This window comes from Apostichopus japonicus, chromosome 7, assembly GCF_037975245.1.
Source record: "Apostichopus japonicus isolate 1M-3 chromosome 7, ASM3797524v1, whole genome shotgun sequence".
NCBI lineage: Eukaryota > Metazoa > Echinodermata > Holothuroidea > Aspidochirotida > Stichopodidae > Apostichopus > Apostichopus japonicus.
In genome coordinates, this window is record NC_092567.1 from 321,510 (window position 1) to 348,567 (window position 27,058).

Genomic DNA, 27,058 nt, shown 5'->3' on the forward strand with positions numbered 1-27,058 from the left:
CTTTCTAAATAAACTACCGATGGTGCAAAACTCGGGAGGATTGCAGGTGATTACGGCATCTAAGCAATTCGTTGCAGGTATCGTATGGTAGGTACGTAGCCCAAATTCTAGTATGCAGTAAGCCATAGGTCTGCAGTCGTTCCATTGCACACAAAATATATCGCAGAAAGCAAGTTTAACGGATGGTTGAACTTCTCCTTAGTCTGATCGCTTATGATGGTGACATCTTGAATTAACTCTTGATGAAATTTTCATTTCAATTCATTACACTTAAGTGACTGAAACTGCCAGACAATATATAGACGTGTATGTATTAGTTGCGAATGAAAACTTTTGACTTCTATTCTTGTCCGAAAATAGAGCACGACAAGCTTCGAATCGGTACTTTGAAAACTATCACACGATTGTTTAGATTGAGCTCCTTTCGCCTATTCTGGTTTGGTTTTACCAAAGGCAGTGAAAGTATCTAGAATTTTGAATTGAATAAAACAGTTTAAAACAGGTAGTGCTTGTACGTCAGTGTGATTAGGTCCACGACCAATCAAGACAGAGATCGAGGGTAGTTTCGTTCACGTCCGCCAGGACTAATATATTAAACAAAAAGAATCAGTCATAATTACAAGAAAGTTTTCAAAGTTTTCTTATACGTTCATGTTTACAATCACTTCTATACTTGTATAGCGCCATCAATTGAGCCTTTACACCTTCACTTACCCGCCATTCTATATCAGAACGCGTCCTCAGCTACATATACATCAAGGATTGTAGTGTAAACGGAATATATTTCTTCCGTCCGCCGTTTTAGGCTGGAGTCTAATTTTTCTTTCTGGTAAGTGAAGCATTGTTTTTAATATCATTGTTTAAGAAGCCATTTCCAACCCGTAGAAGGGGCTTGCCAATATGGCAACCCCTGGCCCACTAGAACCCTTAGAGATTGAAAACTTAGACCTATCCACCCTAGACCTAGATATTAATGATTGGATTCCGGTCCATAACATCAGAAAACGTCAACGCCCAAACTCCGTAGAAACAAATCCATCACCAAATACCAAACCGACCTCTAAAAAGACCTCCCAAACAATAATTGTCTCTGGAATACTGCCTGAAATATCAAACAATCCTATCAAACTAGCAAAACTAATCAACGAAGAAAAGCCAACTGCAGTTATAACCAACATAAACCGTCTAAGAAGCAATGACATACTTATTACCCCCCATGATCCTAAATCTTCAAACGTCCTCCTACAACCATGGACACAACAATCTAAACTAGGCAATCCCAAACCAAGAATCCCTCAAAATATCAAACAAAAGACTTTCTCAGTGGTAGCATGCGGTATCAACCCAGAAGTAGAAACTAAAGACATAGAGCAACAACTGAAAGACCAAGAATACTCTCCAATAATTGTAAAAAGACTGATCAGTCGTGCTACCAACAACCCTACCTGGAAAATCAAAATAACATTCAATGACCAAGAATCACAAAAATCCCTCTTAACTAATGGCCTTTACCTGGGCTACTCAAAACACAAGACCGAAGAATATCAAGAACCACCACAAATTAATCAATGTTTCAAATGCCAAAAGTTCGGGCACACTCACCACACATGTAAAAACGAGACCCGTTGCCTAAGATGTGGTGAAAATCATAGAGTTAAAGACTGCCCTTCAAAACGAGAAAATACAAAATGCGCCAACTGCTCTGGATCCCATGCTGCCCTTTACAAAGGCTGCCCTAAATTTAAAGAAGCCAAATTTGAAGCAAAAACTAAACAACAAGAACAAAGAACCTATGCCAATGTCACCAAAAATACCCCTAAAATTGAGGTAACAAACAAAATCTCAAAAGAAGAAAAGATTAACATATCAATGTTTGTAATCGAAATGATTCAATATACCCTTCAAAAGGCAAAAATAAACGTTAAAGCTGACGACATAGCCAGTTACGCCACTGTGTTGGCACTTAAACATCTTAACTTAAATGCCCCTAAATCTGTTTTCATGGAACGTCTCTACCAACCTTCCATTTTTAGCCCTCCTGTAGCCCATAAATGACAGGCTCACTTTCTCCTTCAGTGAAGTTCCTTCACCTAAATATTAACAGCATCCTTTCAAAATTAAGTCTCCTTCTCAATCTTATCGCCATCCACTCCCCTGATATCATCTCCTTAAACGAAACTAAGCTAAATATAAATTCCCATCTAAACATTCCTGGTTACCAAATTTTCAGAAAGGATGTCTCTAGGTCTAAAGGAGGAGTACTGATTGCAGTAAAAAACATTCTCAAAACTACTCTTCTCTCAAACCCAACCCAACCTAACAACCAATCAATTGAAATTATAATCGAAAGAAATAACAGACCTCTCCATATTATTAGCTACTACAGTCCCCCACGTGAACCAATTTCCCCCGCTATTATACAAAAGTGTTCCAACAAAAATACCATTCTCTTAGGAGATCTAAATGCCCACAACATTATTTTTGGTAGCTCCAAAACTTCCGAAAAAGGTAAAGCTCTCCTTGAAATCTGCGATATCCATAATCTAACAATAATCAACCAAAACACCAAAACCAGATTAAACCCAATAAACAACAATACAGAGCTACTTGACTACGCCATAACCTCAAATGATCTCGCAACTAAAACTCATTCAGTACAAATTTTAGAAGATGACCTAATCAGCGACCATTTCCCACTTCTTTTTGAATTAGACCTAAACCTAAACCGTCAACAAATTAAAGAACTGACTTTCAATTATGATAAAACAAATTGGACATCCTTTAAAATGGAACTCCTAGCAAACAACACCATCCCCGAATTCAATAATAAAAACAACCAGCTAAATTACATTGATAATTACTGTGATAATATTGCCCATCATATCTTCAATACTTTCAAAAAACATTGTCCCTTAAAAACAAAACAAAACAGAAATCGAAAGCTCAATAAGGAGACTCTAACACTTATCAAATACAGACGCCGCCTTCGTAGATTCTACATGATCTCTCGAGATCCCACTCACAAAACCCAAATTAACCAGCTAAGAAAACAAATAAACAGACAAATATTAGCAGACGACCAAAACCGTTTAAAAAATGATTGCCATTCTATAATTAATGATAAAAACCCCAAAACCTTTTGGAAAAAACTAAAAACTATCATTAACCCCATTACCAATCCAAACACCGGTAACATAGACCAAGGACTTAAAGATAACGTAGGAAACTTGGTCACAAACATTCAAGACCAAATTAAAATTTTTGAATTATACTTTAAAGATGTTTTCAATATCTTCCATGGCCCCTCCTATGATAATAATTTCAAAGATGAAATAGACCGTAAAATCATTAATAACGCCGAAAAGTTTATCCCTAATCCATCAGGACTTCTAAACGAAAACATCCCTCTACTTAAAGAAATAAGTCTACATGAATGGCACAATGCCACCAAAAATTGTAAAAATACCTCCTCTCCTGGTCTCGATAACATAAACTACCAAATGCTTAAAAACATCCCTCCTGTTTTCGTAACATCCCATATTATCCCACTCTTTAACGAACTCCTTAGATTGGGTTACTTCCCAAGTCCATGGAAATCCGCAAAAATAATTTTAATACCTAAACCTAACAAAGATCGTACAAAACCTCAAAACTACCGACCAATTAGTCTCCTTCCAGCTTTGGGTAAGATATTCGAGAGAATTATCGACAACCGCACTAGAACCCACTTAGATCAAAACAATTTAATTTCCCCGTTTCAATCAGGCTTTCGCCAACACAAATCCACTATAAACCAAACTTTCCGCCTCTCCGAAGAAATACGCCTCGGCTTTGTTAAAAACCATTACACTACTGCTCTTTTTCTTGATGCCGAAAAGGCATTTGATAAAGCATGGCATAACGGAATCAGAATTAAACTCCTAAATTTTAATCTCCCCTCCAATTACACCAGACTTTTTTCGTCTTTTCTCATTGACCGCAATATAAAAATCTGTTACAAAAATCAATACTCAAATTTTATCGGCCTCCATGCTGGCACCCCGCAGGGGGCTGTTCTCAGCCCTCTCCTCTACACCCTATTTGTTAATGACCTAAATATCCCCCCTCTAACTAGGTGCAACTACAGTCAGTACGCTGACGATATAGCCATTTGGAGCACCAGTAAAAATATTCATATAACGGAACTAAATCTCAAGAAAGCAATTACACATCTAGAAAACTGGTGCTCAAAATGGAGAGTAAAAATAAATCCTTCAAAATCTAAGCTAGTTAACTTTTCCTTTCAAAACTCAAAACAACGATATCATATATCTAAAATCAACCTTTTTAACATTCCAATCACTGCCTCTCCTAGTGCAACTTTCCTTGGCATAACTTTTGATAACAAACTCACGTTTAAACTCCATTGTGCTAGAACTGCAGGGCGCTGTTGGTCTCTACTTAAATTCCTTCAAATCCTTTCACACAAGTATAACTTCCCTCCGAATACTATTATCCGTATCTATAAAACCAAAATAAAGCCGATCCTCAGCTACGGGAGCATCTCCCTGCTTTCCATTTCTAATAGCAACAAACAAGTTTTAAACAGAATCCATACAACAGCCTATCGAATTGCACTGAAAATCCCTTCTTATATCGGAACCTGGCATGTTCTTCATGCGGGCAACACAACTCCTATTTTTAAACTTCTTGAAGAATTTAACATTAACCTATACCAAAACAACCTCGATAAAGACCCTTTAATCAAAGATCTTTTCCTGAAATACCAAGTCGTAAACACACACTTCCCGAATAAACGAAACCAATCTGTCTTTTCATTCCTTAGTACTTAAGAACTTAAACCCCAATCAATAGAAATCTCTCCCTCGCTAGCCCTTTGTCTCCTTTGTCCCCTGACTTCGGGTTCTTTCCTCCATTCACCCATGGCTTTCTATTCAATGCTATTGTAACGATACTTCACTTATCAACCATTCCCTGGCTCAACAAAGACAACTGATCCCCAGAAAAAAAAAAAAAAAAAAAAAAAAAAAAACGTTGTCTTTTCTTTGAAAACAATTCTATTATCCCCCGCAGGACCTCTTGCGAGGTCGATCAGGGGTAAAATTTCGTTTACTACTACATAATTACAAAACAAACATACATTTGATATCGTTCTAACCTGACCCGACAGTAAATAGCAACACGAGAAAGATGTCCGCAGTCGTTGCAAAGAGACCTGCTCAACCAAGCACCCTCGATATGATCGTCAAGGCGATTACAACCAGGCATGAAGCTAGAGGTTCATCCGTAGCCGGCATTAAGTCAACCCTACAAGCAATGGAGTTCGACACAAAGAAGAAGAACACCCTCATCAACTCGGCACTCAAGAGAGGAGTAGCAACCGGTGTGTTGAAGCAAGTCAAAGGCGTCGGCGCAACGGGAACTTTCAAGATCGACACCAATTCAGCGAAGGCAGCCGAAAAAGCCAAGGCGCAGAAGGAGAAAGAAAGGGCAAAGACAGCTGCCAAGAAACAGAAAGAAAAGGAGAAGAAAGCCGCAGTACGAGAGAAAGCTAAGGCCAAGAAGGCTGCTGCTAAGACAAAGAAACCCTCACCGAAAGCTAAGAAAACCACCAAGCCAAAGAAGAAAACCACCAAGACACCCACCAAGAAAGCCGTAGTCAAGAAAGCCGTAGTCAAGAAAGCCGTGAAACCGAAGAAAACAGTTAAGCCCAAGACGTCCGCCACCAAACCTAAGAAGACAACTAAGAAGTAGCCAGTATCAGACGTGTCTCAAAACCAACGGCTCTTTTAAGAGCCATCCAAATCACTGAAAGGGCTACTCTCGCTACTCCTCAAACATGCTTTTGTCTTTGTCTACTTTATTTCATTATCAAATCCCCCCCCCCACCCCCTCTCCACCCGAACACCACCACAACACAAGTTCTCAGTCAATAAAATGACGGAGACCGGCAACTCAAACAGATTTCATGTTGAAAATGCAAAAGCCGAAAGGGCATCCCGAAAATAATCAATTTCGAGAATATGGAAGTATCCCTTCCTTCCATCGTCTCTCACTCCCAGACGCAAACTAATGAAACAATCAAAACTTAAAATCCGCTGTCCAACACACTTGCGGACACCCGGCCGCACGAAGTTGTTAACCGTGCATATAGATATAAGGATATTTGTGCTATGTATGGGCTATTAAAACGATTGCCACTAACAATTTGGAAAAGGAAAATCTAACAAACCTGATCTTCGAAAATTACGCAACTACTTTTAACTGCAATATGAGTCACTGCGGCGAGCTGGTCCCAATTTTGTCGGAGACACTTTGCACGACGATAGGGTCGGTGCGATAAATGCGAGGGCAATTCCTAATCGAGTCAGGTCAATTATCAGAAAATCAGTGGTGATCAAGTGATGGGCATCCGTCGAAAAGGTTAACCGTATGGAAAAGTCCACATCAGGGTGACTTTTTGTACATGTTTCCAGTTATCACCATTCCTCTGGATGCTTGCATGTTAAAGCTTTCTAAATAAACTACCGATGGTGCAAAACTCGGGAGGATTGCAGGTGATTACGGCATCTAAGCAATTCGTTGCAGGTATCGTATGGTAGGTACGTAGCCCAAATTCTAGTATGCAGTAAGCCATAGGTCTGCAGTCGTTCCATTGCACACAAAATATATCGCAGAAAGCAAGTTTAACGGATGGTTGAACTTCTCCTTAGTCTGATCGCTTATGATGGTGACATCTTGAATTAACTCTTGATGAAATTTTCATTTCAATTCATTACACTTAAGTGACTGAAACTGCCAGACAATATATAGACGTGTATGTATTAGTTGCGAATGAAAACTTTTGACTTCTATTCTTGTCCGAAAATAGAGCACGACAAGCTTCGAATCGGTACTTTGAAAACTATCACACGATTGTTTAGATTGAGCTCCTTTCGCCTATTCTGGTTTGGTTTTACCAAAGGCAGTGAAAGTATCTAGAATTTTGAATTGAATAAAACAGTTTAAAACAGGTAGTACTTGTACGTCAGTGTGATTAGGTCCACGACCAATCAAGACAGAGATCGAGGGTAGTTTCGTTCACGTCCGCCAGGACTAATATATTAAACAAAAAGAATCAGTCATAATGTAGAGCGGTGAGGTGGCAGAACGGGAGAGTACACGTCTGCAGTACCTGAGGTCCCTGGTTCAAACCTCGGTGTTGACACTGACACCAATTTCACCCCGCTCCTTTCTCGTAGTAGGAAAGTGGCTACACGTGGAAAGCGGTACTCACGTCCTTCGGAGGGGACGTTAAATTGCGGTCCCGGGAGCAGGACTACACACCCCTGCCTCGTTACTTCAGGGCACTATTCGAAAAGAGAAGGCGAGATTCGCCGGTGTCTTTCCACACACAAAAACTTGGAACCTCAATGATTTCCGACTAAGGATTTCCTTAGTCTGCTGAAGCACCTTCGGGTGGAAGCGTAATACGAGGTGTATCATATCATATCAGTCATAATTACAAAACAAACATACATTTGATATCGTTCTAACCTGACCCGACAGTAAATAGCAACACGAGAAAGATGTCCGCAGTCGTTGCAAAGAGACCTGCTCAACCAAGCACCCTCGATATGATCGTCAAGGCGATTACAACCAGGCATGAAGCTAGAGGTTCATCCGTAGCCGGCATTAAGTCAACCCTACAAGCAATGGAGTTCGACACAAAGAAGAAGAACACCCTCATCAACTCGGCACTCAAGAGAGGAGTAGCAACCGGTGTGTTGAAGCAAGTCAAAGGCGTCGGCGCAACGGGAACTTTCAAGATCGACACCAATTCAGCGAAGGCAGCCGAAAAAGCCAAGGCGCAGAAGGAGAAAGAAAGGGCAAAGACAGCTGCCAAGAAACAGAAAGAAAAGGAGAAGAAAGCCGCAGTACGAGAGAAAGCTAAGGCCAAGAAGGCTGCTGCTAAGACAAAGAAACCCTCACCGAAAGCTAAGAAAACCACCAAGCCAAAGAAGAAAACCACCAAGACACCCACCAAGAAAGCCGTAGTCAAGAAAGCCGTAGTCAAGAAAGCCGTGAAACCGAAGAAAACAGTTAAGCCCAAGACGTCCGCCACCAAACCTAAGAAGACAACTAAGAAGTAGCCAGTATCAGACGTGTCTCAAAACCAACGGCTCTTTTAAGAGCCATCCAAATCACTGAAAGGGCTACTCTCGCTACTCCTCAAACATGCTTTTGTCTTTGTCTACTTTATTTCATTATCAAATCCCCCCCCCCCACCCCCTCTCCACCCGAACACCACCACAACACAAGTTCTCAGTCAATAAAATGACGGAGACCGGCAACTCAAACAGATTTCATGTTGAAAATGCAAAAGCCGAAAGGGCATCCCGAAAATAATCAATTTCGAGAATATGGAAGTATCCCTTCCTTCCATCGTCTCTCACTCCCAGACGCAAACTAATGAAACAATCAAAACTTAAAATCCGCTGTCCAACACACTTGCGGACACCCGGCCGCACGAAGTTGTTAACCGTGCATATAGATATAAGGATATTTGTGCTATGTATGGGCTATTAAAACGATTGCCACTAACAATTTGGAAAAGGAAAATCTAACAAACCTGATCTTCGAAAATTACGCAACTACTTTTAACTGCAATATGAGTCACTGCGGCGAGCTGGTCCCAATTTTGTCGGAGACACTTTGCACGACGATAGGGTCGGTGCGATAAATGCGAGGGCAATTCCTAATCGAGTCAGGTCAATTATCAGAAAATCAGTGGTGATCAAGTGATGGGCATCCGTCGAAAAGGTTAACCGTATGGAAAAGTCCACATCAGGGTGACTTTTTGTACATGTTTCCAGTTATCACCATTCCTCTGGATGCTTGCATGTTAAAGCTTTCTAAATAAACTACCGATGGTGCAAAACTCGGGAGGATTGCAGGTGATTACGGCATCTAAGCAATTCGTTGCAGGTATCGTATGGTAGGTACGTAGCCCAAATTCTAGTATGCAGTAAGCCATAGGTCTGCAGTCGTTCCATTGCACACAAAATATATCGCAGAAAGCAAGTTTAACGGATGGTTGAACTTCTCCTTAGTCTGATCGCTTATGATGGTGACATCTTGAATTAACTCTTGATGAAATTTTCATTTCAATTCATTACACTTAAGTGACTGAAACTGCCAGACAATATATAGACGTGTATGTATTAGTTGCGAATGAAAACTTTTGACTTCTATTCTTGTCCGAAAATAGAGCACGACAAGCTTCGAATCGGTACTTTGAAAACTATCACACGATTGTTTAGATTGAGCTCCTTTCGCCTATTCTGGTTTGGTTTTACCAAAGGCAGTGAAAGTATCTAGAATTTTGAATTGAATAAAACAGTTTAAAACAGGTAGTGCTTGTACGTCAGTGTGATTAGGTCCACGACCAATCAAGACAGAGATCGAGGGTAGTTTCGTTCACGTCCGCCAGGACTAATATATTAAACAAAAAGAATCAGTCATAATTACAAAACAAACATACATTTGATATCGTTCTAACCTGACCCGACAGTAAATAGCAACACGAGAAAGATGTCCGCAGTCGTTGCAAAGAGACCTGCTCAACCAAGCACCCTCGATATGATCGTCAAGGCGATTACAACCAGGCATGAAGCTAGAGGTTCATCCGTAGCCGGCATTAAGTCAACCCTACAAGCAATGGAGTTCGACACAAAGAAGAAGAACACCCTCATCAACTCGGCACTCAAGAGAGGAGTAGCAACCGGTGTGTTGAAGCAAGTCAAAGGCGTCGGCGCAACGGGAACTTTCAAGATCGACACCAATTCAGCGAAGGCAGCCGAAAAAGCCAAGGCGCAGAAGGAGAAAGAAAGGGCAAAGACAGCTGCCAAGAAACAGAAAGAAAAGGAGAAGAAAGCCGCAGTACGAGAGAAAGCTAAGGCCAAGAAGGCTGCTGCTAAGACAAAGAAACCCTCACCGAAAGCTAAGAAAACCACCAAGCCAAAGAAGAAAACCACCAAGACACCCACCAAGAAAGCCGTAGTCAAGAAAGCCGTAGTCAAGAAAGCCGTGAAACCGAAGAAAACAGTTAAGCCCAAGACGTCCGCCACCAAACCTAAGAAGACAACTAAGAAGTAGCCAGTATCAGACGTGTCTCAAAACCAACGGCTCTTTTAAGGGCCATCCAAATCACTGAAAGGGCTACTCTCGCTACTCCTCAAACATGCTTTTGTCTTTGTCTACTTTATTTCATTATCAAATCCCCCCCCCCACCCCCTCTCCACCCGAACACCACCACAACACAAGTTCTCAGTCAATAAAATGACGGAGACCGGCAACTCAAACAGATTTCATGTTGAAAATGCAAAAGCCGAAAGGGCATCCCGAAAATAATCAATTTCGAGAATATGGAAGTATCCCTTCCTTCCATCGTCTCTCACTCCCAGACGCAAACTAATGAAACAATCAAAACTTAAAATCCGCTGTCCAACACACTTGCGGACACCCGGCCGCACGAAGTTGTTAACCGTGCATATAGATATAAGGATATTTGTGCTATGTATGGGCTATTAAAACGATTGCCACTAACAATTTGGAAAAGGAAAATCTAACAAACCTGATCTTCGAAAATTACGCAACTACTTTTAACTGCAATATGAGTCACTGCGGCGAGCTGGTCCCAATTTTGTCGGAGACACTTTGCACGACGATAGGGTCGGTGCGATAAATGCGAGGGCAATTCCTAATCGAGTCAGGTCAATTATCAGAAAATCAGTGGTGATCAAGTGATGGGCATCCGTCGAAAAGGTTAACCGTATGGAAAAGTCCACATCAGGGTGACTTTTTGTACATGTTTCCAGTTATCACCATTCCTCTGGATGCTTGCATGTTAAAGCTTTCTAAATAAACTACCGATGGTGCAAAACTCGGGAGGATTGCAGGTGATTACGGCATCTAAGCAATTCGTTGCAGGTATCGTATGGTAGGTACGTAGCCCAAATTCTAGTATGCAGTAAGCCATAGGTCTGCAGTCGTTCCATTGCACACAAAATATATCGCAGAAAGCAAGTTTAACGGATGGTTGAACTTCTCCTTAGTCTGATCGCTTATGATGGTGACATCTTGAATTAACTCTTGATGAAATTTTCATTTCAATTCATTACACTTAAGTGACTGAAACTGCCAGACAATATATAGACGTGTATGTATTAGTTGCGAATGAAAACTTTTGACTTCTATTCTTGTCCGAAAATAGAGCACGACAAGCTTCGAATCGGTACTTTGAAAACTATCACACGATTGTTTAGATTGAGCTCCTTTCGCCTATTCTGGTTTGGTTTTACCAAAGGCAGTGAAAGTATCTAGAATTTTGAATTGAATAAAACAGTTTAAAACAGGTAGTGCTTGTACGTCAGTGTGATTAGGTCCACGACCAATCAAGACAGAGATCGAGGGTAGTTTCGTTCACGTCCGCCAGGACTAATATATTAAACAAAAAGAATCAGTCATAATTACAAAACAAACATACATTTGATATCGTTCTAATCGTTCAAAAAACAAGTTTTCTTATACGTTCATGTTTACAATCACTTCTATACTTGTATAGCGCCATCAATTGAGCCTTTACACCTTCACTTACCCGCCATTCTATATCAGAACGCGTCCTCAGCTACATATACATCAAGGATTGTAGTGTAAACGGAATATATTTCTTCCGTCCGCCGTTTTAGGCTGGAGTCTAATTTTTCTTTCTGGTAAGTGAAGCATTGTTTTTAATATCATTGTTTAAGAAGCCATTTCCAACCCGTAGAAGGGGCTTGCCAATATGGCAACCCCTGGCCCACTAGAACCCTTAGAGATTGAAAACTTAGACCTATCCACCCTAGACCTAGATATTAATGATTGGATTCCGGTCCATAACATCAGAAAACGTCAACGCCCAAACTCCGTAGAAACAAATCCATCACCAAATACCAAACCGACCTCTAAAAAGACCTCCCAAACAATAATTGTCTCTGGAATACTGCCTGAAATATCAAACAATCCTATCAAACTAGCAAAACTAATCAACGAAGAAAAGCCAGCTGCAGTTATAACCAACATAAACCGTCTAAGAAGCAATGACATACTTATCACCCCCCATGATCCTAAATCTTCAAACGTCCTCCTACAACCATGGACACAACAATCTAAACTAGGCAATCCCAAACCAAGAATCCCTCAAAATATCAAACAAAAGACTTTCTCAGTGGTAGCATGCGGTATCAACCCAGAAGTAGAAACTAAAGACATAGAGCAACAACTGAAAGACCAAGAATACTCTCCAATAATTGTAAAAAGACTGATCAGTCGTGCTACCAACAACCCTACCTGGAAAATCAAAATAACATTCAATGACCAAGAATCACAAAAATCCCTCTTAACTAATGGCCTTTACCTGGGCTACTCAAAACACAAGACCGAAGAATATCAAGAACCACCACAAATTAATCAATGTTTCAAATGCCAAAAGTTCGGGCACACTCACCACACATGTAAAAACGAGACCCGTTGCCTAAGATGTGGTGAAAATCATAGAGTTAAAGACTGCCCTTCAAAACGAGAAAATACAAAATGCGCCAACTGCTCTGGATCCCATGCTGCCCTTTACAAAGGCTGCCCTAAATTTAAAGAAGCCAAATTTGAAGCAAAAACTAAACAACAAGAACAAAGAACCTATGCCAATGTCACCAAAAATACCCCTAAAATTGAGGTAACAAACAAAATCTCAAAAGAAGAAAAGATTAACATATCAATGTTTGTAATCGAAATGATTCAATATACCCTTCAAAAGGCAAAAATAAACGTTAAAGCTGACGACATAGCCAGTTACGCCACTGTGTTGGCACTTAAACATCTTAACTTAAATGCCCCTAAATCTGTTTTCATGGAACGTCTCTACCAACCTTCCATTTTTAGCCCTCCTGTAGCCCATAAATGACAGGCTCACTTTCTCCTTCAGTGAAGTTCCTTCACCTAAATATTAACAGCATCCTTTCAAAATTAAGTCTCCTTCTCAATCTTATCGCCATCCACTCCCCTGATATCATCTCCTTAAACGAAACTAAGCTAAATACAAATTCCCATCTAAACATTCCTGGTTACCAAATTTTCAGAAAGGATGTCTCTAGGTCTAAAGGAGGAGTACTGATTGCAGTAAAAAACACTCTCAAAACTACTCTTCTCTCAAACCCAACCCAACCTAACAACCAATCAATTGAAATTATAATCGAAAGAAATAACAGACCTCTCCATATTATTAGCTACTACAGTCCCCCACGTGAACCAATTTCCCCCGCTATTATACAAAAGTGTTCCAACAAAAATACCATTCTCTTAGGAGATCTAAATGCCCACAACATTATTTTTGGTAGCTCCAAAACTTCCGAAAAAGGTAAAGCTCTCCTTGAACTCTGCGATATCCATAATCTAACAATAATCAACCAAAACACCAAAACCAGATTAAACCCAATAAACAACAATACAGAGCTACTTGACTACGCCATAACCTCAAATGATCTCGCAACTAAAACTCATTCAGTACAAATTTTAGAAGATGACCTAATCAGCGACCATTTCCCACTTCTTTTTGAATTAGACCTAAACCTAAACCGTCAACAAATTAAAGAACTGACTTTCAATTATGATAAAACAAATTGGACATCCTTTAAAATGGAACTCCTAGCAAACAACACCATCCCCGAATTCAATAATAAAAACAACCAGCTAAATTACATTGATAATTACTGTGATAATATTGCCCATCATATCTTCAATACTTTCAAAAAACATTGTCCCTTAAAAACAAAACAAAACAGAAATCGAAAGCTCAATAAGGAGACTCTAACACTTATCAAATACAGACGCCGCCTTCGTAGATTCTACATGATCTCTCGAGATCCCACTCACAAAACCCAAATTAACCAGCTAAGAAAACAAATAAACAGACAAATATTAGCAGACGACCAAAACCGTTTAAAAAATGATTGCCATTCTATAATTAATGATAAAAACCCCAAAACCTTTTGGAAAAAACTAAAAACTATCATTAACCCCATTACCAATCCAAACACCGGTAACATAGACCAAGGACTTAAAGATAACGTAGGAAACTTGGTCACAAACATTCAAGACCAAATTAAAATTTTTGAATTATACTTTAAAGATGTTTTCAATATCTTCCATGGCCCCTCCTATGATAATAATTTCAAAGATGAAATAGACCGTAAAATCATTAATAACGCCGAAAAGTTTATCCCTAATCCATCAGGACTTCTAAACGAAAACATCCCTCTACTTAAAGAAATAAGTCTACATGAATGGCACAATGCCACCAAAAATTGTAAAAATACCTCCTCTCCTGGTCTCGATAACATAAACTACCAAATGCTTAAAAACATCCCTCCTGTTTTCGTAACATCCCATATTATCCCACTCTTTAACGAACTCCTTAGATTGGGTTACTTCCCAAGTCCATGGAAATCCGCAAAAATAATTTTAATACCTAAACCTAACAAAGATCGTACAAAACCTCAAAACTACCGACCAATTAGTCTCCTTCCAGCTTTGGGTAAGATATTCGAGAGAATTATCGACAACCGCACTAGAACCCACTTAGATCAAAACAATTTAATTTCCCCGTTTCAATCAGGCTTTCGCCAACACAAATCCACTATAAACCAAACTTTCCGCCTCTCCGAAGAAATACGCCTCGGCTTTGTTAAAAACCATTACACTACTGCTCTTTTTCTTGATGCCGAAAAGGCATTTGATAAAGCATGGCATAACGGAATCAGAATTAAACTCCTAAATTTTAATCTCCCCTCCAATTACACCAGACTTTTTTCGTCTTTTCTCATTGACCGCAATATAAAAATCTGTTACAAAAATCAATACTCAAATTTTATCGGCCTCCATGCTGGCACCCCGCAGGGGGCTGTTCTCAGCCCTCTCCTCTACACCCTATTTGTTAATGACCTAAATATCCCCCCTCTAACTAGGTGCAACTACAGTCAGTACGCTGACGATATAGCCATTTGGAGCACCAGTAAAAATATTCATATAACGGAACTAAATCTCAAGAAAGCAATTACACATCTAGAAAACTGGTGCTCAAAATGGAGAGTAAAAATAAATCCTTCAAAATCTAAGCTAGTTAACTTTTCCTTTCAAAACTCAAAACAACGATATCATATATCTAAAATCAACCTTTTTAACATTCCAATCACTGCCTCTCCTAGTGCAACTTTCCTTGGCATAACTTTTGATAACAAACTCACGTTTAAACTCCATTGTGCTAGAACTGCAGGGCGCTGTTGGTCTCTACTTAAATTCCTTCAAATCCTTTCACACAAGTATAACTTCCCTCCGAATACTATTATCCGTATCTATAAAACCAAAATAAAGCCGATCCTCAGCTACGGGAGCATCTCCCTGCTTTCCATTTCTAATAGCAACAAACAAGTTTTAAACAGAATCCATACAACAGCCTATCGAATTGCACTGAAAATCCCTTCTTATATCGGAACCTGGCATGTTCTTCATGCGGGCAACACAACTCCTATTTTTAAACTTCTTGAAGAATTTAACATTAACCTATACCAAAACAACCTCGATAAAGACCCTTTAATCAAAGATCTTTTCCTGAAATACCAAGTCGTAAACACACACTTCCCGAATAAACGAAACCAATCTGTCTTTTCATTCCTTAGTACTTAAGAACTTAAACCCCAATCAATAGAAATCTCTCCCTCGCTAGCCCTTTGTCTCCTTTGTCAACTGACTTCGGGTTCTTTCCTCCATTCATCCATGGCTTTCTATTCAATGCTATTGTAACGATACTTCACTTATCAACCATTCCCTGGCTCAACAAAGACAACTGATCCCCAGAAAAAAAAAAAAAAAAAAAAAAAAAAAAAAAACGTTGTCTTTTCTTTGAAAACAATTCTATTATCCCCCGCAGGACCTCTTGCGAGGTCGATCAGGGGTAAAATTTCGTTTACTACTACAAAACAAACATACATTTGATATCGTTCTAACCTGACCCGACAGTAAATAGCAACACGAGAAAGATGTCCGCAGTCGTTGCAAAGAGACCTGCTCAACCAAGCACCCTCGATATGATCGTCAAGGCGATTACAACCAGGCATGAAGCTAGAGGTTCATCCGTAGCCGGCATTAAGTCAACCCTACAAGCAATGGAGTTCGACACAAAGAAGAAGAACACCCTCATCAACTCGGCACTCAAGAGAGGAGTAGCAACCGGTGTGTTGAAGCAAGTCAAAGGCGTCGGCGCAACGGGAACTTTCAAGATCGACACCAGTTCAGCGAAGGCAGCCGAAAAAGCCAAGGCGCAGAAGGAGAAAGAAAGGGCAAAGACAGCTGCCAAGAAACAGAAAGAAAAGGAGAAGAAAGCCGCAGTACGAGAGAAAGCTAAGGCCAAGAAGGCTGCTGCTAAGACAAAGAAACCCTCACCGAAAGCTAAGAAAACCACCAAGCCAAAGAAGAAAACCACCAAGACACCCACCAAGAAAGCCGTAGTCAAGAAAGCCGTAGTCAAGAAAGCCGTGAAACCGAAGAAAACAGTTAAGCCCAAGACGTCCGCCACCAAACCTAAGAAGACAACTAAGAAGTAGCCAGTATCAGACGTGTCTCAAAACCAACGGCTCTTTTAAGGGCCATCCAAATCACTGAAAGGGCTACTCTCGCTACTCCTCAAACATGCTTTTGTCTTTGTCTACTTTATTTCATTATCAAATCCCCCCCCCACCCCCTCTCCACCCGAACACCACCACAACACAAGTTCTCAGTCAATAAAATGACGGAGACCGGCAACTCAAACAGATTTCATGTTGAAAATGCAAAAGCCGAAAGGGCATCCCGAAAATAATCAATTTCGAGAATATGGAAGTATCCCTTCCTTCCATCGTCTCTCACTCCCAGACGCAAACTAATGAAACAATCAAAACTTAAAATCCGCTGTCCAACACACTTGCGGACACCCGGCCGCACGAAGTTGTTAACCGTGCATATAGATATAAGGATATTTGTGCTATGTATGGGCTATTAAAACGATTGCCACTAACAATTTGGAAAAGGAAAATCTAACAAACCTGATCTTCGAAAATTACGCAACTACTTTTAACTGCAATATGAGTCACTGCGGCGAGCTGGTCCCAATTTTGTCGGAGACACTTTGCACGACGATAGGGTCGGTGCGATAAATGCGAGGGCAATTCCTAATCGAGTCAGGTCAATTATCAGAAAATCAGTGGTGATCAAGTGATGGGCATCCGTCGAAAAGGTTAACCGTATGGAAAAGTCCACATCAGGGTGACTTTTTGTACATGTTTCCAGTTATCACCATTCCTCTGGATGCTTGCATGTTAAAGCTTTCTAAATAAACTACCGATGGTGCAAAACTCGGGAGGATTGCAGGTGATTACGGCATCTAAGCAATTCGTTGCAGGTATCGTATGGTAGGTACGTAGCCCAAATTCTAGTATGCAGTAAGCCATAGGTCTGCAGTCGTTCCATTGCACACAAAATATATCGCAGAAAGCAAGTTTAACGGATGGTTGAACTTCTCCTTAGTCTGATCGCTTATGATGGTGACATCTTGAATTAACTCTTGATGAAATTTTCATTTCAATTCATTACACTTAAGTGACTGAAACTGCCAGACAATATATAGACGTGTATGTATTAGTTGCGAATGAAAACTTTTGACTTCTATTCTTGTCCGAAAATAGAGCACGACAAGCTTCGAATCGGTACTTTGAAAACTATCACACGATTGTTTAGATTGAGCTCCTTTCGCCTATTCTGGTTTGGTTTTACCAAAGGCAGTGAAAGTATCTAGAATTTTGAATTGAATAAAACAGTTTAAAACAGGTAGTGCTTGTACGTCAGTGTGATTAGGTCCACGACCAATCAAGACAGAGATCGAGGGTAGTTTCGTTCACGTCCGCCAGGACTAATATATTAAACAAAAAGAATCAGTCATAATTACAAAACAAACATACATTTGATATCGTTCTAACCTGACCCGACAGTAAATAGCAACACGAGAAAGATGTCCGCAGTCGTTGCAAAGAGACCTGCTCAACCAAGCACCCTCGATATGATCGTCAAGGCGATTACAACCAGGCATGAAGCTAGAGGTTCATCCGTAGCCGGCATTAAGTCAACCCTACAAGCAATGGAGTTCGACACAAAGAAGAAGAACACCCTCATCAACTCGGCACTCAAGAGAGGAGTAGCAACCGGTGTGTTGAAGCAAGTCAAAGGCGTCGGCGCAACGGGAACTTTCAAGATCGACACCAATTCAGCGAAGGCAGCCGAAAAAGCCAAGGCGCAGAAGGAGAAAGAAAGGGCAAAGACAGCTGCCAAGAAACAGAAAGAAAAGGAGAAGAAAGCCGCAGTACGAGAGAAAGCTAAGGCCAAGAAGGCTGCTGCTAAGACAAAGAAACCCTCACCGAAAGCTAAGAAAACCACCAAGCCAAAGAAGAAAACCACCAAGACACCCACCAAGAAAGCCGTAGTCAAGAAAGCCGTAGTCAAGAAAGCCGTGAAACCGAAGAAAACAGTTAAGCCCAAGACGTCCGCCACCAAACCTAAGAAGACAACTAAGAAGTAGCCAGTATCAGACGTGTCTCAAAACCAACGGCTCTTTTAAGGGCCATCCAAATCACTGAAAGGGCTACTCTCGCTACTCCTCAAACATGCTTTTGTCTTTGTCTACTTTATTTCATTATCAAATCCCCCCCCCCACCCCCTCTCCACCCGAACACCACCACAACACAAGTTCTCAGTCAATAAAATGACGGAGACCGGCAACTCAAACAGATTTCATGTTGAAAATGCAAAAGCCGAAAGGGCATCCCGAAAATAATCAATTTCGAGAATATGGAAGTATCCCTTCCTTCCATCGTCTCTCACTCCCAGACGCAAACTAATGAAACAATCAAAACTTAAAATCCGCTGTCCAACACACTTGCGGACACCCGGCCGCACGAAGTTGTTAACCGTGCATATAGATATAAGGATATTTGTGCTATGTATGGGCTATTAAAACGATTGCCACTAACAATTTGGAAAAGGAAAATCTAACAAACCTGATCTTCGAAAATTACGCAACTACTTTTAACTGCAATATGAGTCACTGCGGCGAGCTGGTCCCAATTTTGTCGGAGACACTTTGCACGACGATAGGGTCGGTGCGATAAATGCGAGGGCAATTCCTAATCGAGTCAGGTCAATTATCAGAAAATCAGTGGTGATCAAGTGATGGGCATCCGTCGAAAAGGTTAACCGTATGGAAAAGTCCACATCAGGGTGACTTTTTGTACATGTTTCCAGTTATCACCATTCCTCTGGATGCTTGCATGTTAAAGCTTTCTAAATAAACTACCGATGGTGCAAAACTCGGGAGGATTGCAGGTGATTACGGCATCTAAGCAATTCGTTGCAGGTATCGTATGGTAGGTACGTAGCCCAAATTCTAGTATGCAGTAAGCCATAGGTCTGCAGTCGTTCCATTGCACACAAAATATATCGCAGAAAGCAAGTTTAACGGATGGTTGAACTTCTCCTTAGTCTGATCGCTTATGATGGTGACATCTTGAATTAACTCTTGATGAAATTTTCATTTCAATTCATTACACTTAAGTGACTGAAACTGCCAGACAATATATAGACGTGTATGTATTAGTTGCGAATGAAAACTTTTGACTTCTATTCTTGTCCGAAAATAGAGCACGACAAGCTTCGAATCGGTACTTTGAAAACTATCACACGATTGTTTAGATTGAGCTCCTTTCGCCTATTCTGGTTTGGTTTTACCAAAGGCAGTGAAAGTATCTAGAATTTTGAATTGAATAAAACAGTTTAAAACAGGTAGTGCTTGTACGTCAGTGTGATTAGGTCCACGACCAATCAAGACAGAGATCGAGGGTAGTTTCGTTCACGTCCGCCAGGACTAATATATTAAACAAAAAGAATCAGTCATAATTACAGCATCTCCCTGCTTTCCATTTCTAATAGCAACAAACAAGTTTTAAACAGAATCCATACAACAGCCTATCGAATTGCACTGAAAATCCCTTCTTATATCGGAACCTGGCATGTTCTTCATGCGGGCAACACAACTCCTATTTTTAAACTTCTTGAAGAATTTAACATTAACCTATACCAAAACAACCTCGATAAAGACCCTTTAATCAAAGATCTTTTCCTGAAATACCAAGTCGTAAACACACACTTCCCGAATAAACGAAACCAATCTGTCTTTTCATTCCTTAGTACTTAAGAACTTAAACCCCAATCAATAGAAATCTCTCCCTCGCTAGCCCTTTGTCTCCTTTGTCCCCTGACTTCGGGTTCTTTCCTCCATTCACCCATGGCTTTCTATTCAATGCTATTGTAACGATACTTCACTTATCAACCATTCCCTGGCTCAACAAAGACAACTGATCCCCAGAAAAAAAAAAAAAAAAAAAAAAAAAAACGTTGTCTTTTCTTTGAAAACAATTCTATTATCCCCCGCAGGACCTCTTGCGAGGTCGATCAGGGGTAAAATTTCGTTTACTACTACTCATAATTACAAAACAAACATACATTTGATATCGTTCTAACCTGACCCGACAGTAAATAGCAACACGAGAAAGATGTCCGCAGTCGTTGCAAAGAGACCTGCTCAACCAAGCACCCTCGATATGATCGTCAAGGCGATTACAACCAGGCATGAAGCTAGAGGTTCATCCGTAGCCGGCATTAAGTCAACCCTACAAGCAATGGAGTTCGACACAAAGAAGAAGAACACCCTCATCAACTCGGCACTCAAGAGAGGAGTAGCAACCGGTGTGTTGAAGCAAGTCAAAGGCGTCGGCGCAACGGGAACTTTCAAGATCGACACCAATTCAGCGAAGGCAGCCGAAAAAGCCAAGGCGCAGAAGGAGAAAGAAAGGGCAAAGACAGCTGCCAAGAAACAGAAAGAAAAGGAGAAGAAAGCCGCAGTACGAGAGAAAGCTAAGGCCAAGAAGGCTGCTGCTAAGACAAAGAAACCCTCACCGAAAGCTAAGAAAACCACCAAGCCAAAGAAGAAAACCACCAAGACACCCACCAAGAAAGCCGTAGTCAAGAAAGCCGTAGTCAAGAAAGCCGTGAAACCGAAGAAAACAGTTAAGCCCAAGACGTCCGCCACCAAACCTAAGAAGACAACTAAGAAGTAGCCAGTATCAGACGTGTCTCAAAACCAACGGCTCTTTTAAGGGCCATCCAAATCACTGAAAGGGCTACTCTCGCTACTCCTCAAACATGCTTTTGTCTTTGTCTACTTTATTTCATTATCAAATCCCCCCCCACCCCCTCTCCACCCGAACACCACCACAACACAAGTTCTCAGTCAATAAAATGACGGAGACCGGCAACTCAAACAGATTTCATGTTGAAAATGCAAAAGCCGAAAGGGCATCCCGAAAATAATCAATTTCGAGAATATGGAAGTATCCCTTCCTTCCATCGTCTCTCACTCCCAGACGCAAACTAATGAAACAATCAAAACTTAAAATCCGCTGTCCAACACACTTGCGGACACCCGGCCGCACGAAGTTGTTAACCGTGCATATAGATATAAGGATATTTGTGCTATGTATGGGCTATTAAAACGATTGCCACTAACAATTTGGAAAAGGAAAATCTAACAAACCTGATCTTCGAAAATTACGCAACTACTTTTAACTGCAATATGAGTCACTGCGGCGAGCTGGTCCCAATTTTGTCGGAGACACTTTGCACGACGATAGGGTCGGTGCGATAAATGCGAGGGCAATTCCTAATCGAGTCAGGTCAATTATCAGAAAATCAGTGGTGATCAAGTGATGGGCATCCGTCGAAAAGGTTAACCGTATGGAAAAGTCCACATCAGGGTGACTTTTTGTACATGTTTCCAGTTATCACCATTCCTCTGGATGCTTGCATGTTAAAGCTTTCTAAATAAACTACCGATGGTGCAAAACTCGGGAGGATTGCAGGTGATTACGGCATCTAAGCAATTCGTTGCAGGTATCGTATGGTAGGTACGTAGCCCAAATTCTAGTATGCAGTAAGCCATAGGTCTGCAGTCGTTCCATTGCACACAAAATATATCGCAGAAAGCAAGTTTAACGGATGGTTGAACTTCTCCTTAGTCTGATCGCTTATGATGGTGACATCTTGAATTAACTCTTGATGAAATTTTCATTTCAATTCATTACACTTAAGTGACTGAAACTGCCAGACAATATATAGACGTGTATGTATTAGTTGCGAATGAAAACTTTTGACTTCTATTCTTGTCCGAAAATAGAGCACGACAAGCTTCGAATCGGTACTTTGAAAACTATCACACGATTGTTTAGATTGAGCTCCTTTCGCCTATTCTGGTTTGGTTTTACCAAAGGCAGTGAAAGTATCTAGAATTTTGAATTGAATAAAACAGTTTAAAACAGGTAGTGCTTGTACGTCAGTGTGATTAGGTCCACGACCAATCAAGACAGAGATCGAGGGTAGTTTCGTTCACGTCCGCCAGGACTAATATATTAAACAAAAAGAATCAGTCATAATTACAAGAAAGTTTTCAAAGTTTTCTTATACGTTCATGTTTACAATCACTTCTATACTTGTATAGCGCCATCAATTGAGCCTTTACACCTTCACTTACCCGCCATTCTATATCAGAACGCGTCCTCAGCTACATATACATCAAGGATTGTAGTGTAAACGGAATATATTTCTTCCGTCCGCCGTTTTAGGCTGGAGTCTAATTTTTCTTTCTGGTAAGTGAAGCATTGTTTTTAATATCATTGTTTAAGAAGCCATTTCCAACCCGTAGAAGGGGCTTGCCAATATGGCAACCCCTGGCCCACTAGAACCCTTAGAGATTGAAAACTTAGACCTATCCACCCTAGACCTAGATATTAATGATTGGATTCCGGTCCATAACATCAGAAAACGTCAACGCCCAAACTCCGTAGAAACAAATCCATCACCAAATACCAAACCGACCTCTAAAAAGACCTCCCAAACAATAATTGTCTCTGGAATACTGCCTGAAATATCAAACAATCCTATCAAACTAGCAAAACTAATCAACGAAGAAAAGCCAACTGCAGTTATAACCAACATAAACCGTCTAAGAAGCAATGACATACTTATTACCCCCCATGATCCTAAATCTTCAAACGTCCTCCTACAACCATGGACACAACAATCTAAACTAGGCAATCCCAAACCAAGAATCCCTCAAAATATCAAACAAAAGACTTTCTCAGTGGTAGCATGCGGTATCAACCCAGAAGTAGAAACTAAAGACATAGAGCAACAACTGAAAGACCAAGAATACTCTCCAATAATTGTAAAAAGACTGATCAGTCGTGCTACCAACAACCCTACCTGGAAAATCAAAATAACATTCAATGACCAAGAATCACAAAAATCCCTCTTAACTAATGGCCTTTACCTGGGCTACTCAAAACACAAGACCGAAGAATATCAAGAACCACCACAAATTAATCAATGTTTCAAATGCCAAAAGTTCGGGCACACTCACCACACATGTAAAAACGAGACCCGTTGCCTAAGATGTGGTGAAAATCATAGAGTTAAAGACTGCCCTTCAAAACGAGAAAATACAAAATGCGCCAACTGCTCTGGATCCCATGCTGCCCTTTACAAAGGCTGCCCTAAATTTAAAGAAGCCAAATTTGAAGCAAAAACTAAACAACAAGAACAAAGAACCTATGCCAATGTCACCAAAAATACCCCTAAAATTGAGGTAACAAACAAAATCTCAAAAGAAGAAAAGATTAACATATCAATGTTTGTAATCGAAATGATTCAATATACCCTTCAAAAGGCAAAAATAAACGTTAAAGCTGACGACATAGCCAGTTACGCCACTGTGTTGGCACTTAAACATCTTAACTTAAATGCCCCTAAATCTGTTTTCATGGAACGTCTCTACCAACCTTCCATTTTTAGCCCTCCTGTAGCCCATAAATGACAGGCTCACTTTCTCCTTCAGTGAAGTTCCTTCACCTAAATATTAACAGCATCCTTTCAAAATTAAGTCTCCTTCTCAATCTTATCGCCATCCACTCCCCTGATATCATCTCCTTAAACGAAACTAAGCTAAATATAAATTCCCATCTAAACATTCCTGGTTACCAAATTTTCAGAAAGGATGTCTCTAGGTCTAAAGGAGGAGTACTGATTGCAGTAAAAAACATTCTCAAAACTACTCTTCTCTCAAACCCAACCCAACCTAACAACCAATCAATTGAAATTATAATCGAAAGAAATAACAGACCTCTCCATATTATTAGCTACTACAGTCCCCCACGTGAACCAATTTCCCCCGCTATTATACAAAAGTGTTCCAACAAAAATACCATTCTCTTAGGAGATCTAAATGCCCACAACATTATTTTTGGTAGCTCCAAAACTTCCGAAAAAGGTAAAGCTCTCCTTGAAATCTGCGATATCCATAATCTAACAATAATCAACCAAAACACCAAAACCAGATTAAACCCAATAAACAACAATACAGAGCTACTTGACTACGCCATAACCTCAAATGATCTCGCAACTAAAACTCATTCAGTACAAATTTTAGAAGATGACCTAATCAGCGACCATTTCCCACTTCTTTTTGAATTAGACCTAAACCTAAACCGTCAACAAATTAAAGAACTGACTTTCAATTATGATAAAACAAATTGGACATCCTTTAAAATGGAACTCCTAGCAAACAACACCATCCCCGAATTCAATAATAAAAACAACCAGCTAAATTACATTGATAATTACTGTGATAATATTGCCCATCATATCTTCAATACTTTCAAAAAACATTGTCCCTTAAAAACAAAACAAAACAGAAATCGAAAGCTCAATAAGGAGACTCTAACACTTATCAAATACAGACGCCGCCTTCGTAGATTCTACATGATCTCTCGAGATCCCACTCACAAAACCCAAATTAACCAGCTAAGAAAACAAATAAACAGACAAATATTAGCAGACGACCAAAACCGTTTAAAAAATGATTGCCATTCTATAATTAATGATAAAAACCCCAAAACCTTTTGGAAAAAACTAAAAACTATCATTAACCCCATTACCAATCCAAACACCGGTAACATAGACCAAGGACTTAAAGATAACGTAGGAAACTTGGTCACAAACATTCAAGACCAAATTAAAATTTTTGAATTATACTTTAAAGATGTTTTCAATATCTTCCATGGCCCCTCCTATGATAATAATTTCAAAGATGAAATAGACCGTAAAATCATTAATAACGCCGAAAAGTTTATCCCTACTCCATCAGGACTTCTAAACGAAAACATCCCTCTACTTAAAGAAATAAGTCTACATGAATGGCACAATGCCACCAAAAATTGTAAAAATACCTCCTCTCCTGGTCTCGATAACATAAACTACCAAATGCTTAAAAACATCCCTCCTGTTTTCGTAACATCCCATATTATCCCACTCTTTAACGAACTCCTTAGATTGGGTTACTTCCCAAGTCCATGGAAATCCGCAAAAATAATTTTAATACCTAAACCTAACAAAGATCGTACAAAACCTCAAAACTACCGACCAATTAGTCTCCTTCCAGCTTTGGGTAAGATATTCGAGAGAATTATCGACAACCGCACTAGAACCCACTTAGATCAAAACAATTTAATTTCCCCGTTTCAATCAGGCTTTCGCCAACACAAATCCACTATAAACCAAACTTTCCGCCTCTCCGAAGAAATACGCCTCGGCTTTGTTAAAAACCATTACACTACTGCTCTTTTTCTTGATGCCGAAAAGGCATTTGATAAAGCATGGCATAACGGAATCAGAATTAAACTCCTAAATTTTAATCTCCCCTCCAATTACACCAGACTTTTTTCGTCTTTTCTCATTGACCGCAATATAAAAATCTGTTACAAAAATCAATACTCAAATTTTATCGGCCTCCATGCTGGCACCCCGCAGGGGGCTGTTCTCAGCCCTCTCCTCTACACCCTATTTGTTAATGACCTAAATATCCCCCCTCTAACTAGGTGCAACTACAGTCAGTACGCTGACGATATAGCCATTTGGAGCACCAGTAAAAATATTCATATAACGGAACTAAATCTCAAGAAAGCAATTACACATCTAGAAAACTGGTGCTCAAAATGGAGAGTAAAAATAAATCCTTCAAAATCTAAGCTAGTTAACTTTTCCTTTCAAAACTCAAAACAACGATATCATATATCTAAAATCAACCTTTTTAACATTCCAATCACTGCCTCTCCTAGTGCAACTTTCCTTGGCATAACTTTTGATAACAAACTCACGTTTAAACTCCATTGTGCTAGAACTGCAGGGCGCTGTTGGTCTCTACTTAAATTCCTTCAAATCCTTTCACACAAGTATAACTTCCCTCCGAATACTATTATCCGTATCTATAAAACCAAAATAAAGCCGATCCTCAGCTACGGGAGCATCTCCCTGCTTTCCATTTCTAATAGCAACAAACAAGTTTTAAACAGAATCCATACAACAGCCTATCGAATTGCACTGAAAATCCCTTCTTATATCGGAACCTGGCATGTTCTTCATGCGGGCAACACAACTCCTATTTTTAAACTTCTTGAAGAATTTAACATTAACCTATACCAAAACAACCTCGATAAAGACCCTTTAATCAAAGATCTTTTCCTGAAATACCAAGTCGTAAACACACACTTCCCGAATAAACGAAACCAATCTGTCTTTTCATTCCTTAGTACTTAAGAACTTAAACCCCAATCAATAGAAATCTCTCCCTCGCTAGCCCTTTGTCTCCTTTGTCCCCTGACTTCGGGTTCTTTCCTCCATTCACCCATGGCTTTCTATTCAATGCTATTGTAACGATACTTCACTTATCAACCATTCCCTGGCTCAACAAAGACAACTGATCCCCAGAAAAAAAAAAAAAAAAAAAAAAAAAAAAAAC